Consider the following 14,217-nt stretch of genomic DNA (forward strand, 5'->3'; position numbering starts at 1 on the left):
GAGAGATGGATAATTTCATGTCTTGCGCCCTGGGAATGCAGTCCTATTGGTGACTCAAACCGCTCATACTATGCAGCAGGTACGTTCAGACAGTTCCAGAATATGTTCTTTCTAGTGCTAGTAGCATCTTGGATCTAACCCAGGTCTATATGGCCAACCCAGACCTTAAGAAAAAGGGTATTTATTCTGCTGACTGTAACATTTCCACTCTTCAAAATGTTTGGTTGAATAGTACTACATGCCCCAGCACAAGGCTCACATTAATGTTGTTGGATGTTCATCATGTAGAAGTTGGAAGAAAGTTCCCCACCAGTCACAGCTGTAAGGAGTGCTAGGACTGTGCAAGCATGTTGGTTTGTGGGGCCATAGATAGGTGAGGCCTGGAATAAATTCTCAGAGCATTCACCTGAGGGTTCATAGTGTTCATATTGTTTATTGTTGATGACAAGAGATTCTGCAGCACGCAAATGCTATTGTATTTTCTCCATTTAGCAGGGAGAGTTTTCAGCAGCACATAAACCTGTACTATTCACAATATGTGGCTCTTTAAGGAGCCATGTAAACATATCAAGGCATTGCTACAATCATAAATAACTTTCTGTTTCTGTTCACAAGCTCCAGTAATTTTATGCCACCCGCCATCAAGCAGCACTTAGGGGCTTATTATGATGTCGAGCGGGCGACACCGTTGCGGATTGGGAACTGCCCGACCTTAGGTCGGCGGTTCCCACCGCATTATTTGGATGCAACCGTCCATAAGGCTGTCGGAAACATCAATTTTTCAATGGAAGCGGAAAAGGTCCGCAGATCAAACTTCGATTGAAAAATTTATGTTTTTTTTTTTTTTAACATCCCTACACCGTGTGGCAGGCACTGTGAGGTACCTGCTACACAGTGCAAGGATGTTTAGGGGGCCCCCTATGCCCCAGAGCGGAGGGCCAGGAGGAAAGGGGGCCCTACTAGGGCCCCCAATGTCGTTTTAAGACAGCTTTTCCATGTCAGAAAGACCGGCATGGAATGGCTGTCGGAAACCGACATCTTAATACCAACGGCAGAGCGCCGTCATTAAAGGACTATGAAGGGTTACATAGAGTGACGGGCTCCTTGTACCCGTCAGAAAGCGTTGGATGGTCCTTCTGCCTGCTGCCTCTGGCAGCATGCATTGTAATGCGTGGGTCGGACTGCAGCAGCAGCTGGCAGTCGGACCGCAACCGAGGAACAGTCAGTTGCGGTCCGCCCTCCATAGTAATGGGCCCCATAGTGGTTATTCTGTGCCGGTGGTTGTTGGTGAGACCAGCCAGCACTCATTTTTGGGGACCTGCACTCAAGACATTTATCGACAGAAAGAGAAGGAAAAACACACAAAGGGGAAAGAATGAGGAAGAGAAAGACGGAAAAAACGTCACAAAGGGGTAGGAACATGCACAAGTGCGATAAATGGGCTGGAAGTCTCTGATAGTGGATAAAAGTGGTATGAGGTGGATTCAAGCCCACGTAACCTTGATATTTCATGTCCCGACATTTAATAGCACTTTACACGGGCTTCTAAGCAGCGCTTTAGGTATTGCACTCAATCTTCTACGAATAAAGCACTAGTGTCATATAATACAAAGCTGAAAGGGGTATGGAAATAGAATAAAGAAATACAGGTGAAGAAACACGGCTCATAATGTTAAGGTACATAACTTGAATGTAAATAGTGTGAATTAAGTGAACCATGAAATAGAATAATCAATAATTTAAGAGCTGGAACAAAAGAACACAAGTTCATATGATGGCAAACATAGAGGTCATACAGACATGGGCATCGATTCACCAAAATGCCAGGGGTAGCGGAAGTGATATTACACATCTTTGAATTTGATGACATCACAAGAAGTGACACAATATGACCTTGGATGCTCAGTCTTCTCAGGAAGTGATATCACATGCTCTCAGCCTTTAAAGCATCACAATAATTTACATTGCTAAGTTAAAAAATTAAATGCATGATTAATATAATAAAACAACATAGATAAATGTCTGTTTTAGATACCACCAATATTAGGATGCTGGCGTGCTATGCAATGGGATCATTAATCGATTCTGTTAGTATTACATGTAAAATTATGGGTTTGTCTGAAGAGGATATAGGGCCACAAAATGCACAACAGCACTGGGAACATAGGGGGTTATTACGATGGTGGGGAGACCGCCACCGACAGCCTGTCGGTGGCGGTCTCCCCGCCATCGTGACCAACTTTACCGCCTGCCATGATGGCGGGCAGATGTGTGGCGGTCGTAAAGACCAACCGCCACGCATCTGACTGGCTCTTTGAGTCCTCCAGTGCAGCGGAGGGGCTCATAGTCCCTACAATGGTGACAGTGCCCACCAGGCACCGCCGTAGGCATTACTTTGTCCCTTTCCGCTTGCCTGTTCATGGTGGTTAACCCGCCATGAACAAGAAAACGGAAAGGGACTTTGGGGGCCTGTTGCGTGCCACCTTACCCCCGGGCTTCCAGACACAGGACCTGGGGGGTACCTATGGTGCCCCCTAAACATACCTGCACCATGTGGCAGGCACCGCATGGTGCCTGCCAAGTAGTGCAGGGATATGTACAGTGTCCCTTTTTAGGTCTCGCCTGACCCAGCGCATGCGCTGGTCTGGCGAGACTTATTGAGAGGGCTCCAAAAAGTGCTACCAGGCCAGCCTAGAGAGACAGTGCATGTGCGCGGGCGCGCGCGCCACACTTTACCGAGATTACTTTCACTTTAGCGGGCGCACGGCCGCTTTGATCGCGATCACTTTAACTTTCGTGGCCACACGGCGCTTGTTTGTTTGTGTGTGTGTGTTTGTTTTCGAAAAACCCAGTGTACCCATCTTCACACTTAGAGTGAATACATTAGAGGGTTACTTTCTAAATGTAAATCTGAGGGAATACATGCGGTGGATGTGCAAAAGAGTATTGTCCTTCCTAAAGGATGAAGTTCCTCTCGCATACCCCCACCCCCAAATTCTTGGGATATGTCCCACATCAAATGGAAATCTGCAGTGACGACAATAGCTCCATTGGCCCATTCCTCCAGTGTTTTGAGGAATTTAATCAGAAACTAGTCTGGTGCCCTATTAGGGGATTACACCAAAGCAATAGCGAGTGCCCTTCCTTCCTACTCTGCTCCATAGTATGACTTATCTTCTTCCCTTGTCTATTTTGGTGTCTTGTGTAGTTAAAAAGGAGTCTGCGTTAAATGGAGGCCCCATACTGAGTATATGCACTGGATAAGTAATAGGCAATATTGTAATAAGGTTTCATCCTGTTCTGGTCCTTCCTTATGCGGTGCGTTTCTTGGAGGCATACATCTGGATGGGAATTTCTAATAGAGCTGCATCTTTCCTGTATTTTGACCAGCGAATTGAGACCGTTCCCATTTTGTCCTTCATATGAGCATCTTCTTTTGCTGACATGTGGGCCGTTCTCTTCCAGAAGAGGCTGGTGAGTTCCCCTCGGGGAAGAGTCCCAGCCAGTATCTCATCATAGGTGTGAAAATGTGTCTTTGTCAAACCGAACAAATGCAAATAAAACCCTCCTTCGTGCAAGTGCTCCAATGTTTTGAAACTTCACTGGGAAGCGGGGTTTAAATGAGACACTGAACGCCATCACCGATAATAACTAAAACGTGCAAACTCCCACCCTTGGTTTTACTATGCCAGGTCAGTCCTCAAATGACCAAATTCGTCCAAACTGATAACCTGTGTAACTACTGCACTGGGTACCCACCTTGCTTTCAACCACCTTTTGACAGGTGCCTGGTTCTATAACCTGTATGCCCTCCACACATCCCACCCACCTCAGTGAGCATGTAATAATGTTAGCCTGCCATATTCCCAAGGCCTCCACCTGGGTTAATAAGATGCCCCCCCCCTTTCCCAGTTCAGATAAGACTAAACAATGATTTATTTTTGATTACTCTTGTTGTATTGTGGGAAGCAGACCAGCGCCCACACCATGCCCATCTCCAGTGTTCAAGATCTCCATATGTCAGTCCTCCCACCCGTCCATTAATCCAGTAATTAGTGATCGCTTTTACAGACGCTGTCATCAATTTCAACTCTTCACAGGCGGCCTGGCCAGATTACTAGACAAGACTTATTTAGCATCAGGATGAAACATCACCTATAAAGAATAAACGTTAATCTCACCTACAACGTTCAGGAAAACCGGTTTAGGCAAAAGAAAGATGCCATAAAAACCAACATACATGTCTGATCCTCTGTATGCACGTGAATGTTGTCAGTTGATGAGCATGTTTGTGCTTATGTGTTCGTATGTGCGTATATGTATGTGCATGCTTGTCTGTGTGTGTCTGTACGTGTGCTTGCATGTTTACATGTGTGTGTGATTGGGCTTTGGTGTGTGTGTGTGTGTCTGAGTGTGCATCTGTAGGTTACTATGTAGAACTGCGTGGGTGCATGCGTATGTATGTGAGTGAGTGTGCGCATATGTATGTCCATGCTTGAGCAAGATGGCAAAGCCAGAGCCAGGAGAATCCAGGCCTGCTGGCAGCAACAAGGCTGCAAGGCTGCTGTCTTCAACTAATCTTCCGCAGACCCTGAACTGTACAAGAAAAGGCCACTTACTCCCTGAAACTGATCTGTTTTGCTTTAAAAATGAAAGCTAGCCGCAGAGCTCCCCTGGAAATCCAAACACAACAGTTAGTCTGGTGTCATATCATGTCCCAACAAACCTGATGACACGATAATTGTGTGTGTGCGTGCATGCCTGCACATGAGTGTCTGAGTGTGCACAGGTATGTAGGAGTGTGTGTATGTGCTTGTATGTGTGCATTTGTGTGTGTGTCGATGTATTTCCCCTTGGTAATGTTGTATATGTATGTGCTTGCTTGCTTAAGTGTATGTCTATGTGCACGTGTGTCTATTTGTATGTATGTGCTGGTGCCTGCAAATGTGTGTGCATGAGTGTGTGTGTATGTTTGCTTGTCTGTCTGCATGTATCTGTGTATGAGGCTGTAGCTGGCTGTGTTCCTGAATGTGGGCATGTCTGTGTATGCATTTGTGTGTGTATACGTGTTTCTGTGAATCTGTGCCTGCACTTTTGTGGGAGTCTTTGTGTGCATCTATGTTTATTGACACTTTTTTGTAGCACATAAATGGCCCAGGCGGTGGGTGAGAGCGCTTTACTGAGAACAATATTTGTTACAATAACTACTATTAAACATATGAAACATCGAGGAGCTGAAAACACAACAATACAAACAAAATGGGGCCGTTACACACCTGAACGTGTTGTTATACTCTGCTGTCCTCCTTTGTTTTACCCTTGTCTACTTTGTATTTATTGCTACTTGTTCTATGTACGTGCTTTGAAGCTGATGTCTTGGCATATCAGCACTATATACATTGGATACAAGTATTCTAGTATTAACAACAACGAAAACATATTCAATAAGTGAAACAAAACAACATATGTTGTTATATGTCAAGTTTGTTATGGGCTGCGTTTTATGCCAGGAAGACATTTTAATTACTTTAAACTGCCAATCAGGATTGGCTAGTGTTTTATTATGGAAAGGACATTTTTTTAATTTTTTTATAGCTATGTTAATAGTACATAAAAACATACACAACTGAGTTCTTTATTTTATTAAGGTGAGGAGGGCATATCTGTTGCATAGGTAAAAAAACTTTGACATTTACAATACCAATCGCTCCAAGTCGAACAAATGCGAGACCTATTGCATTTCTAATGCTTGTTTGCTTTGCAGCGGGTGCTGCAGCCAGCAGCACCCACCACAAAGCAAAACATAGGCAATGCGACACACTGTGGGACTGCCACCTTGTAGTTGGGCGGTCCCAAGTATGAAACGATGGCGAATGGACTGAAGTCCCTCCACCAACATAATGGAGCCCCAAATCATTTTATACTACAACTGTCATGATTTAATAGTTCCCCTGTTGAATACGGCAATGAAACATGACAAATCATACGTAGAGAAGAAAGAGATTTAAATAAAACAATAGTAGTTATGTCTACATGTATTAATTGATGTAGCCCATTTATTGGTTATAAACTAAATTATTGGCCTACATTATTATAAACTGTTAATACATTTTGATTTAAGATCATTTGCATGGCCCTATTATTCATGTGAAGCACTGTGGTGAATGTTTTATTCAGACACTTTTTTTCATTTATTTACACTTATGAAACATGGCAGCAACTTATATAAAATGTTTTTTTAGTAATTCTTTTATTTAATCACAGAATCAGAAGAGTGCACATTGCACTGCTGAATTAATTAATTTTACAAAACCTAACCTGTAATGTCCTAGTTGCAGTCCTAATGGAAGCTGCAGAAAGTAAATTGTGCTCATCAAGACACTGTTTACCTTGGGGGCGCTAGAGGGCGGGCTAGCAAGATGGCCGCATACTAGTGAGGCTCCTGCAGCCCGGGTCGTCCAAAACAGCACTGTTCTGCGCCATGAGCCCTTCTCACAAGCCCTAAACGCATGTAGAACTGTGCGGGCTTCATCATGACAAACAAAGCCTAGCGGGTGAAAGCAAGAATGCCCAAGCACGGCAGCTGAGATGCGGGGCCTAGCAAGGTGCGACGGACGTTCTTGAGGACAGCCGAGGCCCCTCTGTGAGCAGATGGCCGACCTGACTGAGTGGCGCAACAGAAAACATGTCACCACTAAGTTACCGCCAACTAAGGCAGCGGACTCCGGAGGAGACAGCTAGACTCTGCAGTGGAATTGCAAGCACTGGAGAGCAGCCGCACCAATGATGAAGTGAGGAGGCCGGGAGGGGGACGCGAGAAGCGGTGGGAAGGATAGCCGAACCTTTGGGAGTTGATGGAAGGTCTCCTTCCCTATCGGCTGAGCTGCTCCCGTTGCTTGCTGAGGCCGGATACGGGACTGCAGGAGGCAGCGCCGAACGGTGAGCGTCTGCAGCTCCAGCCAGAACGAAGAGGACCAGGACGCCTTCAGAGTGATCGCCCGGCCGCCTTTTTGAGTGAAGGTTGGAAGTCTAGCATGGAATCCTGCTAAGGAGAGTGTAGAAGTAGTCATTCACCACTAGCATCCTTACACACGCGAAGAAAGGGGAAGACTGCCTCTGAGAATTAATTGACAAACAAGGACAAAAAAGGTAAGGGAAAAAAACCCACAAAAAACCAGGGGGAATAGGTACTGCATACAAGTGAAACCCCCCACCCCTCCCCATAGAAGTCGACAATTTGAACCGTCTCTGGCATGATCCGGACAGGTGGAAGAAGGCTGCCATCATCAAGACACACTGGGGGAAGCGCGCCCGCACACCTGGGAAGGAGCTGACCAGGGAGGATAAAAAGCGAGCATATCCTGCAATCATGGTCATCAGGAACAAAATCTAGGGCCTAGAAGCCCGGAGCTAGCTCCGGAAAAGAGGTGACACACAGCAATCAGGGAATAGAAACAGGAAACCCCAAGCAATGGGCAAAACAGAAGGCAGACAAACGAAATTGACCTTCGGGTCCCGCAAATCAGTCAGAGGTCAGAGCCACGACCACAAGCCCGAAATGGCAGATGAACAGGGCCCTTGCCAGCATCTAGAGGAAGACAATATGAAATCGCTGTTGGTGACAATAAAGAGCAGCCTAACCTAGATCGAGTCCAAAATGGACTCCATGTGCACCCGCATGGACTTTATCACACAAAAGCTGGAGAAACAAGATGGGAGAATAGGAGAACCAGAACACAAAATATCAGATCTCGAAGATACCTCCTCCCAGAGAGGCGAACAAACAAAGGAAATGGAACACCTACTGAAGATAATAGCAGACGAGTGTGAAGACTTGGAAGCTCGGTCCAGGGGGAACAATATACAAACTTTATGAGTACTTGAATCCGCCAACACTAGAAATATGGAGGAGTTTGTGAGCGCATGCTGGTCACCAGCTTTGGGAAGGATGCTTTTCCCAGCTACTTGTGGTGGAGAGGGCACACCACACACTCGCGGCTCGACCACACCCTCGGCCTCCCCCTAGACCCATAGTGGCCAGGCTCTTCAACTATCGAGACCATAACACTGTTCTACACAGTTCAAGGGAGCAACAACCACTAAGATATGAGGGATACAGTGTTGCCTTTTACCCTGACTTCACATTGCCGGTTCAGGAAGCCCAGACAAAGTACCAGCTGGCAAAGAAAAAAAACTTCAACAAGCCAACATCACATATGCAATGCAATACCAGGAGCATCTGCGGATCACGCATCAGGGCCAGCAACGCATTTACACATCCCCACAGCAAGTGATGGAATTAATTGAAAAACTGCCTAGAAGTCCGTGCCAGGTGGAACAATCACCATCCAGGAGCGAACCAGCCTCACCAACACCGGATCAGAAGCAGAGACCACAAAAGGGAGGTGGAAGACATCAAAAAGGCTCAGACACGACACACAACTGGAGAGGATAAGGAACATGAAACCTCAAATAAATATGAAACAAGTTACTTACTAACATCTGGACATAGGCTTCTATAGCTGTTGAGCCTCCTATAAACATAAATAGGGGGCGGCTTGTGGACACACACAGTTGCGAGGCGATCACCACCGACGAAATGTGACACTCGAGGTGCACTATGCCCATTTCCTGGGCACCCTCCGCCTCCTATGCTAGCCAAGGGGAGGAATAGCCTTGCCCCTAGATGATACCCCCCAGCAGGAATGCCCTACATCCAGATATAGACTTATCAGTAGTTTTTTTTTTTAACCATTTATTTATCCGTTTCTCACCCCTCGTCTTACCTATTGATATCGCTTTTCTTTCTAAACCCCGTTCCCTAGCTAATATAGTTATGTAATCTACAGAAGCTAGAATTACTGTAGCCATAGACCACCAGTGCTGTCAGGGCCGGACTGGGAACGCAAACTGGCCCAGCCAATTGAGTCAGGCAGGCCGCGGGCTCGAGGAGTCTGCGCGTGTAAAACACTGCAGCTGTTTCTGTTACAGGGGCTGATATTACAGCTATGTTGCAAAACCGGCCTGGTAACAAAAACGGCCGCCAGGTGCCCAAAATTGGCCCCCACCCTGGCGGCCTACCAGGGAAAAGCACGGTGCCCGCTACGGCCAGTCCAGCCATGGGCACTGTTGATATACACTACTGGATAGTTGGCTCGCATTGGGAACAGTTGGGTCTTTCTTGAGATGTGGGAGGGAGGCATAGTTCATGGCAAGTTGTGGGAGCCGCTATGGGAGGGAAGTAGGGGGTTAAACAGAAGGTGTAACACACACGGTCAGAGCACGGAGACACTTCATTGTTTACATCTAGGCAGCAGTTGTCAGAAACCAAGGAAGACTATCAATCCACCATACCCATACAAGTTGGGAACACATGGCAAATAGCAGTTGGCATTTGAGTATCAATTTCTTATTGTGGAATGTCCGCGTATTGGGAGACCCACGCAAGAAGCGACATATTCTTGCCTACCTAGATAGACACAAAAAAATGTACCGATGCTGCAGGAGACACACATGGCTCCATCCTCAGATCCTACCTTTGCGACACTTTGGGCATCACCCAGACACTTCTCCTCATACTCCTATTCGAGGGGAACTGCTATCCTTATCTGGAAAAATGCCCCCTATGTGGAAGAATGATTTTTAAATGACTCACAGGGAAGATATAGCGTGACCTTGGGAGATACTAGAGTACCATTTGGTTACACTAGTAAAATGGTATGGCCCTAATATTGACAACAAGGCCTTTTTTGTGGCGCTATGGGGTCTGATTATAAACATTGGCTCAACACATGTCGTATACGGTGGAGATTTCAACCTTACTGTCCAACCAACCTTTGACCGTTCCCATCCACAGCCACAGCACTACACGAAAGCCCAACGCTCAATGCAACAGATTATGAAAGAACAGCGACTTATTGACACATGGTGAGCTACACACCATACAGAGAGGGAGGGAACCCATGTAGAAAAGTGGGTTTCTGTTGCAGTGACCCCCCCACTTTTTGCGAGACTACTGATGCACATTTTCTTGGTGTGCCCTGGGTCCCTGCCAATCAGGTTCCCAGGGCATGTGTTCTTCCCCAAAACTAACCCAATTGGCACCTCTGGCCACAGGTCAGCCCCTGGTAAATGTTACCACAGGTACCCAGGACACTGCGACCAGGGAAGACCTCTAAGGGCTGCAGCACTTATTGTGCCACCCTTAGAGGCCCTTTACATTTACACACACACACTGCCTCTGCAGGCTGTGTGTTTTGGTGCAGAACAAAGTAAAGAGTCAATATGGCACACATCCCTGTGTGCAATGCCTACAACCCACTGCCCTGGCATAGATCACTCACCCCTCTAGCTGGGTGCCCTATGCCAGTGGTGAGGGTACAGGTGCATGAGCCCTGTACCCCTACAGTGTCTAAGTCCATTCTTAGGCATTGTAAGTGCAGTGCTGCCATTAACAGTATATGGTGCTGGGAGATTGTCATTACGAACTCCACAGCACCATAATGGTTACATTGAAAACTGAGAAGTTTGGTATCAAACGTCTCAGCCCATTAAACCCACACTAATGCCAGTGTGGGATTTAATGAAAAATGCACACAGAGGGCATTTCAGAGATGCCCCCTGAAAGACGACCAGCCTGCCACTACGAGACATGTTTCTGGACACCTAGGGTGGGAGCCAACGCTCCCTGAGCCCAGAAACAAAGCATTTCCTGGGTGGAGGTGTTCACACCTCCCCCAGGCCCAGGAAGAGCCATCTGTGGCAGGGGGGCTTCAAAGGCCTGGTAACCTTTGTACTGCGACCCCCATCCTCTCCTGCTATCAGGAGCAGGCCCCCTTCCTGTCTCCCCTCCCTTTCGGTGGAAAGACGGGTGGGAAAAACTAGCCAGCCCAGGAAGTGTGCCCACCTCTGCCAACTCCAGCCCTCAGGTGGGGGAGGCGAGGTGAAGCCCACTCTCCAGAGCTCGCCATCTTGCAGATGGCAGGCACTCCCCAATCAGGACTAGGGATTGTGCTCACTCCCCCACGTGGGGTGAGCACACCAAGGGTGTAGTCACCCTAAGGTCAGTAGCCCATTGGCTACTGACCTCAAGACCCCTAAAAACGCCCCCTAAATACAGTATTTAGGGGGCAGCCCTGAATCAAGAAGGCAGATCCAGAAATGACAAGAAAAGAAGATAAGAAGAAGGACGAAGAGCCGTGCAGAGCTAACAAGAGGGCGACTCCCACTGACTTGGCCCCAGCCCTACAGGCCTGTCTTCCCTCGAACTTGCTCCTGCAAAATCCCAGTGTGTCCTGCAGCCAGCAACCTCAAAAACTCCAGAGGACCTGCCTGCCTTCACTTCAAAGACTGAATCTCCCGTGAACACCGGACGTGTTCAAACCGCAGCCTCTGGTGCCAGCCAGAGACCGTGAATCCAGCCCACTCTGCACCCGCCCAACCCGGCCCGAGTGGAAAAACACCGCAAGAAGGTCACCCTGGCGATCCTGACCCGAGATCTGGTGACCCCTGACTTGCCTCAAGCCTCCAGCCGACGCCTGCAGCCTAAATCCAGAAGGCCCCCCTAACCACGACCAGGAGCTGGTAAGAAGATCCGACCCCAAAAGGCACCCCTGCACCTGGCACCCCACGGCCTTGTGTGCCCAAACCGACGGTGCCTAGCCAACTCTTAACTTCCCAACTTACCTCTCCAAGTGGTGGTCGCAGCCAGAAGTCCTTTGTCTCCCTGCCTGCAGTGCTTTTGCAATCTGGAGGTTCTCCATTGAAAACAACAGGGCGCCCGACGGCGAAACAGCACTCTGCACCCAGCCGCCCCAGTGCCGCTGAGGGTGCACCTTTTGTGCTACTTTGTTTCCCTATTTGCCCTGACCTTAACCCTAGGAGCTTTGCTCCCACAACCCAGTGGCCTGCTTGCCAGCAGCCACCAACTGAATGCCCCCTATCCCGCATTGGATAACTTTGGGCCTCAACACTCTGCACCCGACCGCTCCAGTGCCGCTGAGGCTGCATCACTAACCCTGGGGGACTCCTGAGTCTAACCCCAGAACCTTAACTCCCACAGCGGTTTACTCACCTGTGAACCGTTAACCTGTTTTCCTCCTAGAGGATAACATTACACTTTTTCTCCAAAAAGTTTCTGTGTGGAGTTTTGAAACCTACAAATATTCTTTAAAAATCGCATAAATAAACAAAACGTGTTTACTCACCTGTTTGCAGGAAATCTCCCAGTGCTGAATCTAGGTATCCAGCACTGAGTTAGAAAATTAACGTGAAAAGTAACTTACCTGCAATTTACTGTGAAAGCCTATTCATTTCAATGTACTGCTCCAAAACTTTTTTAAGTTTGGAGTTTTGAAATCTGAAAATATTCTTTAAAAATCATGCGAATAACCAAAACGTAATTACTTACCTGTTTCCAGGAAATGTCCCAGTGCTGAATCTAGGTATCCAACACTGAGTTAGAAAAGTAACATAACAAGTAACTTACCTGCAATTTACAGAAAAAGCCTATTCATTTCAATGTACTGTATTTGCTAAGTGTTGCATAATACTGCTCCCCTGGAAATCAAACAAAGTACAATTTCTGTTGCATTTTCAAACCGTTCTATATCCAGTAACTTATTACTGAAAATTATTTAATGCTTCCCTGTACCAGGCTTGCTTGGTTCTAAAAATAAACAACAGTATATTTTTATACAAACACAATTGGCCCAAAGTTCAGTTCTTGAGTGTGTGAATTCATTTGCTGACTGAGTGTGTACATCAAATGCTTAACACTGTCCTCTGATATTGCCTTACTGCTCGACCAAGCTACCACTATTAGAGAGTAAGGTTCTATCTAACTTTAACCTCTGCCTACATTTGGGGATTCTTGGACTCTATACACACTGTACCTCACTTTGGTGCAGTATATATAGAGCCAGTTTCTTACAACCCACCACTCCACCGCACACTTCAGTTGGTCCTGAATAGATTACTGGTTATCTGGGGACCTGGATAACATATGTACAGCACTTAGCACACACGTACTCGGACCATAACCCAGTGCTTATGCAATTAACCCCACCTGGGGCTCCACCTCGTTATACGTCCTGCCGACTCCCGGCACAATCCCTACTGGACACTCTCTTTAAGTTAGAGTTGGGGCAAGAATTGGAAGTATTTCTCCAGCATAACATAAACTTCATCCCCACATTGGGAACGGTCTGGGAAGCACTGAAAGTGACCATATGGGGCATATGCATTGCAAAAGCTGGGGGTATACTACGGGACATCAGACATTCACCGAGGAAGCTGGAGGAGAACATCTGGGACCTAGAAACAGGATTAGCTGCAACTAGCGAGGGGGAGGTACAGGCCAAAATACTGGAATTGATTGCCGAATTTCAAAAAACGGCAGAGAGGGAATTCCTATTCCGCTGTAAATATCACAAAGAGAGAAGATATGAAGAAGAGGAACAGCCAGGCAAGGCGTTGGCGGAGTTAACGCACAAGCCCAGGTTCTTTACTCATGTGCTGGAGATTGGTACTCCGACGGGACAACCCCAAAAAGATACTGAGGTGATATTACAGACCTTCTGGGAGTACCACGAGAGTTGTTCTCATGAACGTCGATGTGTACCTAGAGGCTGTGGAACTTGGATGGCTGAGTGACACACAGTGAGAATTTCTTGCAGCAGAGGTTGAAGAGGATGAACTTAGGGCTGCCATCATGCAGTTGGGATCAGGAAAGGCCTCGGGACCAGATGGGCTCCAGGCGCAATTCTATAAAGCATACATTGATGTCCGGATCCCCTTTTAAAAGAAATTGTATGAAGAGGCGCTCCAACTAGGTACTCTCCCCTACACTATGCGGAAGGCCTTGATCATCTCCATCCCAAAACCAGGTAAACCCCCCAACGACAGCGAGTTGTACAGGCCATTGTCCTTAATAAGCTGTGATGTAAAAATACTGGCCAAACTGCTGGCAAATCAGCTAAGTCTGCTAATAGACAGATTAGTGCGGCCAGACGAGGCTGCATTTATTCCAGGCAGAGCTACCTCATATAATTTTCAGACTTTATTCTCGATTATACAGGATATAAACCCGGAGATAAATGCAGTGTCGGTCTTCCTAGACACCACTAAAGCATTTGACTCCCTGGATTGGGACTTCCTGATGGCGATGTTACAATGCATAGGTTTACCCCCACTCTTCAGGGAATGGGTGCGACTGTT

The sequence above is a fragment of the Triturus cristatus genome, chromosome 3_1 (assembly GCF_964204655.1).
Source record: "Triturus cristatus chromosome 3_1, aTriCri1.1, whole genome shotgun sequence".
Taxonomy (NCBI): Eukaryota; Metazoa; Chordata; class Amphibia; order Caudata; family Salamandridae; genus Triturus; species Triturus cristatus.